Source organism: Mus caroli, chromosome 7, assembly GCF_900094665.2.
Source record: "Mus caroli chromosome 7, CAROLI_EIJ_v1.1, whole genome shotgun sequence".
In the NCBI taxonomy this organism is placed as follows: Eukaryota; Metazoa; Chordata; class Mammalia; order Rodentia; family Muridae; genus Mus; species Mus caroli.
Genome location: NC_034576.1, coordinates 58,672,056 through 58,678,896, shown reverse-complemented (window position 1 = coordinate 58,678,896; position 6,841 = coordinate 58,672,056). Strand labels below are relative to the sequence as shown.

General features: G+C 40.6%; 1 protein-coding gene across 4 annotated transcripts in view; it reads right to left on the bottom strand.

The window, feature by feature from the left end:
* LOC110297519 (E3 ubiquitin-protein ligase HERC2) overlaps positions 1–6,841 on the bottom strand; it is a 171,722-nt gene that overhangs the window by 158,871 nt on the left and 6,010 nt on the right. The gene's annotated exons all lie outside the window — the stretch shown is intronic.

The window sequence follows — 6,841 nt, the reverse complement described above, 5'->3', positions numbered from 1 at the left end:
AAAAAAAAAAACAAAAAAACACAAGAATAAGAATTAGTTCAGTTTAGAAATTAAAGGCTTTTTAGAATTTAATGAAAATGAAGACATATCATACCAAAACTTATGGGACACAATGAAAGCAGTGGTAAGAAGAAAACTCATAGCTCTAAGTGCCTCTTAGAAAGAGAGCTTACACTATCAGCTTAACAGCACATCTGAAAGCTCTAAAACAAAAAGAAGCAAATATACCCAAGAGGAGTAGACCACAGGAAATAAACTCAAGGCTGAAATCAACCAAATAGAAACAAAAAGAACTATACAAAGAATCAACAAAACCAGGAGCTGGTTCTTTGAGAAAATCAACAAGACAGATAAACCCTTAGCCAGACTAACTAGAGGGCACAGAGACAGTATCCAAATTAATAAAATTAGTAATGAAAAGGGAGATATAACAACGAAATATATCTTAAAATAATTATTCTGTTTGTTGAATATTAACAGTTGAAAATATTAAAATCATGTTCTATAGACATCATGGAAATATTATTGATAATTGTTCTCACTGTGCTTGAAATTGTCATTTTCTTAATGTTTAACTTCAAAGAGTTTTTGCTATTTTGAAATTTTTAAAATATACTTAATAAATAAATAAATAATAGAATTAGTTCAGTTTTAACTGCAGAGATTTATACTAATGCTGCAATTTAAGCCAGTGTCCCTCAGAGGTCAGTTAAAGGCTTGGTCCTCAGAGAGCTACTATAGGAGAAAGGGCCTATGGTGATTGTTCTGGCTCAACCTCACCCAGGCTAAAGTCATGTGAGAAGTGGGAAATCACAATTGAGAAAATACCTCCATAACATTGGGCTGGAGGCAGGCATTTCCTTAACTAGTGAGTCATGGGAGAGAGTCCAGCTCATTGTAGGTGATGATATCTCTGGTCCTGAGCAGGCTGAGCAAGCTATAGGGAGCCAGCCAGTTGGCAGCACTCTTCCATGGCCTCTGCATCAGTTCCTACCTTCAGGATCCTATCATGCTTTAGTTCTTGTCTTAACTTCCTTCAATGATGAACAGTGTTGTAGAAGTACAAGTCAAAAAGCCCTTCCCTCTCCCAACTTGCTTTTTGTCATAGTGGTTTTTTTTTTTTGTTTTTGTTGTTGTTGTTGTTGTTTTTTCGAGACAGGGTTTCTCTGTATAGCTCTGGCTGTCCTGGAACTCACTTTGTAGACCAGGCTGGCCTCGAACTCAGAAATCCGCCTGCCTCTGCCTCCCGAGTGCTGGGATTAAAGGCGTGCGCCACCACGCCTGGCTTTGTCAAAGTGTTTTATTACAGCAAAAGAAACCTAAACTAGGACAGTGATCCTTACTTAGCCAATTTTTTTTCTCAAAGAGTAAATTACTCACCATCAACAGTTCTCCCTACTAATATATCATAAATATAAACCTAGATCTTACCCAGTGCTCCAAGATAGAAGACCAAATCTGGAAATCACAGCAAGTGATTTATATATGACAGATTACAGGAAATGTCAACATCCCAAGAGAAATGGAAGGCCACCATGTTCAGCCCAAAATACACTCTAGGATTACCACAGATTAGCTGGTATCCACATATCAGTGTTCTGAAATACAGCCTAAACCAGAGACACTGGTGTTCAAAAGTGATTTGCAAAACTGCCGGCAATAATGGCAGGAAGGGCCTGAGAGCAGACAGTGGGAGCAGGAACCTGAGCAAGCATACCTTCAAGCACAAACAGAAGAAGGAACCACAAGTGGGGTGAAGCTATAAACTCACAAAGCCCACCCCTGGAAGTAGTTCTCCAGCAAAGCTTTGCCTAAAGGTTTCATATTCTCTTCAAACAGTACCAACACTAAGGGACCAAGTGTTAAAATATGTAAGCCAAGGACATTTCTCATTCAAACCACCACAATAATTATGTACCAATTTCTTCAGAACTCAAACTTTGCATCCAGAAAGGAAGAGGGGCAACTCATAAGACTAAGAAGTAAACAATTTACAAGTCTCAGAAAGTCCTTAAAACTAACAAGATTTACAAGGACTCCCCTCCAGATTATAGAAGCAGTAAGCAGATGCCTAGAGAGGAGACTATCCACTCTCTCAATCACCTGCAAACCATCCACAGAGCTCCAGGGTTAGTTTTCATGAATCCCCACTCAGGCAGAGGTAAGCTTTTAGTGTCACAGAAGCCTTTGAGTCATCCCTGGCCTACAAACCCGAGAGTTCACCATGTTGGATTTTGGTAGAAAAGTTACTTTGTTCTGCCATCCCTTCCCTATGTTCGATAAAGGGATGTGGTTGGCATCTCCTCAGGAAGAGTATGGAACCAGAAGCTGTGTACACAGCAAGTAATCTTTTCTTGAAAGGCACAGACTGGACAGCTTGAGGAAAATGTGAAGGATTGCAGGAACTGACAACCAACAGACATGAGCCATGGGCTCAAGCAACACAACTGCAACAGTGAAAACATCTACCGACCTAGCATCAGGCAGTCTTAAGAAGGGTATGCATCAGTGGTTAAGACAAATTATCTAAGAAAAACACTATATGGACCAACATTTGTTTGAAAACAAGTTGATCTAAAGCAATTTTTATATATGCCCAAGAAAAACTCATTCTCATTTTTATTTTCGTATACATATACATTGTACATTAACCATACCCCCATACTCTCAATCTTTATTTCTTTAAAAAAAACCAACAATAACTAAACTAAGCTAAAATTAAATCCACTGCCAGGTACTATAATAAATGCCTATTCTCACAGACATTCAGAAGGCTGAAGCAGTTGGATCAAAAACATGTAAAGTCAGCGTGGGAAACAGTGTTACTACATCTCCAAACAAAAGACATAAAACAAAATGTGGCATAAAATAACATCTATTATAATGTTCAATATTTAATCACATTTTTAGCAAACATCTATCAAACTATAGCTAGAGCAACTGATCAATGCAAATGACAGAATCATTCAACAGACTGGTATCAGTGACTGACGCAGCAGATAAAAGCATTAACGGCTCTATAAAAAGGAACCCAAATGGAGTGATGCAAAATACTACAGTGAGAACTTCAATTGTATAGTGCTATGCCAGTCTGCTCCTATCCCCTAAACACACAAAGAGTCCATGCTCATCCCTTCCATGACCACACTGGGCCACTAGTGTTATATGGACCTACAGTCATGTGAGGGCAAAGAGCTTCCTTTCTCAGCTCATTACTCCTGGGGTATTCTCTAACATCCAGGCTGATCTCATATACGTGAGCCAAGCGCTCTACCACTGAACTATATATCCAAAATTCCCAGCCTTTCCTTTATCCCTTTTCTTTCTCACCCCTCCCCTTACTCCCCACTCCCCTCCCTGCTTTGAAATTTTTAAGATAGTGCCTTACTGAGGTGAGGTGCCCAGGCTAACCTCAAATTCATTTTCTTGCACCACAAACTTCCAACTCTCCTGTTCCAGTTTCCCAAGAAGCTGGGGTTATAGGCCTGTCCCACCAGTTTGTGACCTTTTTCCCTGAAAAGTCAGTTTTACGACCTGACTTTGGTTCCCAACAAGCATCTCAGACAGCGCACAACTGCCTATAACTCCAGCTTGGGGATCAGAGGAGGTCTGAGGGAACCCATACACTCCTGACATATGCTCACAACACTTATGAAAGAGTTGGCAGAAGGATTGAAGGCTCAAAAGTAGATGGAACCCCACAGGAAAACCAATAGAGTTAACAAACCCGGATACCTGGGAGCTCTCAGAATGTACACCACCAACCAAAGAACATACAAGGACTGGAACGAGCCCCCGGACCCTGGCATATATGTAGCAGACAGGCAGCTCAGTCTTCATGGCTGCCCTGTCTGGCCTCAGTGGGAGAGGATGCACCTAACCTGGTCAAGACTTGATGTGCCAGGGTAGGGGGATAACCAGGGGGGGCGGGGGGATTCACCCTCTCAAAGGATAGGGGAGGGACTCAATCACAAAGAGACCAGAAAGGTGGGGGGACAGCATTTGGGAAGTAAACAAATACATTAATTAATTAAAAAATAAATAAAAGTAAATATTTTAATTTAAAAAACTAACAAGATTTACAAAGCCTAAATAATTAAAACACCAATAAAAACTACACTTACCTATAAAACTATTATAGCAAATCATTATCAACTATTTTATACTGCATAAAACTGAAAATTTGGGGGTAGTTAATAGATAAGGATTTTTTAATCAAGTCTCAAAATATTTATAACAAAATAAAAAACAGTACTCCAGGAGAGAACAATTGCATTTTCCTCTGACTTCTCCATACTCTGCATACATCTCCACAAAGGAACTCATGCTGTCTCACTATGTGGACCTAGTATCATACTTGTACTCCAGGAGTCCATGCACTTGCATCCTCTCCAAGGCAAGGCTGCTTTCTGTTACCCTTTTCAATTCATCAACATCCTACCTTGACCTGACTCTGGGCTTAAAACTGGTTGGTTGGATTGGTTTGGTTTTTCTTGACAGAGTTTCTCTGTGTAGTCCTGGCTGTCCTGGAACCTCTATCTTCTTCTATAAACCAGGCTGGCCTCAAATTCATAGAGATCTGCCTAACTCTGTTTCCCAAAAGCTTTGGATTAAAAGCGTCCTACCTTGACATTGTTTTTGCTAGCAAACCCAATTAGATAAGTATCCAACCCTTTACAACTTAATGGTTCACAATAAACAATGGCTGGCTAGCTCTTTTAATTTTCCTAGTACTGTTCACATTACATATCACATGATCTCTGCTTAGCTAATAATCCAGCTTAAATATTGGCACCTTTTGGGCAGGAGCTGTTTTTCACCCTACCCATAATATTTAACACATCAATAGAGAACATTTTCAAGAAATATTTACAAAATAGAACATCAATTTTTCAATTTTTTTCAAAAAATATTTTAATTCATGTGTTATGTGTTACCTTCCTGCATAAGTATAATGTTCAAATAACTCTGACAGTGCTTGCCATGAAAAGTGACAAACAACTGTGCTGGTTGGTTTTTAATAATCTAACACAAACCTAGACATTTCTGAGAAGAGAAAACAAGTGAGAAAATGCCTGTGGGCATGTCTATTGGGTATTTTCTTAATAGTGACTGATGTGGGAGGGCCCAGCCCATGGTGAGTGATGCCATCCCTGGGCATGTGGTCCTGGGGTATAGAAAACAGAATGAGCAAGCCTTGAGAAACAAGCCAGTAAAAATAATTTAGCCACAGTCTCTGCTTCAGTTCCTATCTCCAGGCTTCTGGCCTGACTTCCCCGGATAATGGACTACACACTATAATCCTTTCCTCTCCAAGTTGAGTTTAGTCATGGTGTTATATTACAACAGAGACCCAAGTCAGAAATTGGTACAAGGAGTGGGGCATTGTTAGGACAAACTTGATCATGTGTTTTGGAGAGAATTATGGTAGCATTTGGAATCTGGGGCTAGAAAAGCCACTGAGCACTCAGAGCTCAATTGGCTGTTCTGTGGAAGCTTGGAAGACTAAAACATTGAAAGCAATGCAGACAATGGAAGCCTGGCTTGAAAAGTTTCAGAACAAGCAAGACTCCAGCAGGGCTATTTGTGTAAAAAAGAATTAAGAATCTGTGGATCTAGTCAACTAAATTGGCTATGATTAAGAGACTTGAATCGCTAAAAAAAAATTGAAACCTTTGCCTTGTTAGCATACTAGATACTAAACAGTAGGAGCTGAGAAATTAGCAACAATTAAGAAGCCAACATCACTAAGGTATAATCTTCTGGGTATAATCTTCAAGGTCAGCACACAGAAGCTGTAGACAAGAGGTAACCAAGGTACCTAACACTGGCAGCTGATCTTGGTAATATGTAAGAGTCTCCCATGTGAAGGCATATACGGCACTGAAAGAGACCTGGGATAGACCACTGGTAAAGGTGCAGCTTCAATAGCAGTGAAAAGCCCAGGACTGGAGGAGTATAAGAGAGGCTGAAGCTTGGCATCATGTAGCAGGTTACAGTCCCTGAATAGAGCCCCAAGAGGCTACTGATGAAGGTACAGCCTAATTTCAGACAAGAACTCAGAATGTTGGAGATGCCAGTACCAAGGGAGGGCCATCATGGATAGCAGCACCTGTGGAATGAAGCCAAGCTGCGCCTAAAAAGGGAACTGTGTGTGCAGTGGGTGGCAAGAGCAGAGAAGCACCAGTGCTGCGGCCTTTGGTGCCTAGAGGACCGTGAGTCCCAGAAGGAAGGCTGACACTGAGCTTTACACTGCTGGACTTCAGGTCTGCTGCCATCTGACTGGGATTGTCCCGGCTCCTCCCTCTTGGAGGAAGAAAGTATGAAGCTTATTTTTTATCTTACACAAGTTAAAAAGACAAACCTCCTCCCAGTTTTAAAAATAAAAACAGGCTAGAGGATGGCTCAGTTGTTAAGAACACTGGCTGCTCTTCTGGAAGACCTGATTCAACTCCCAGCACTCACAACCAGCTCAAACCGCAGTTCCAGGGGATCTGACACCTTCATTTAGACTCCGGAGACAATAGACATATACATGGTACACTTACACACACGCAGGCCAAAGACTCATGCACATAAAATTTAAAATCTAAAAAAGATTTTTGAAAAAAAACAAAAACAAAAACAAAAACAGGACATAACAATGTATAATCACTCAAAAACATTTAAAATGAACTGAAGATCAAAGATGAGAACCAGAAAGGAAAACAAAAAGATTATTATCTGCATATTAAAGACAATTATGCCGGGCGTGGTGGCGCACGCCTTTAATCCCAGCACTCGGGAGGCAGAGGCAGGCGGATTTCTGAGTTCGAGGCCAGCCTGGTCTACAAAGTGAGTG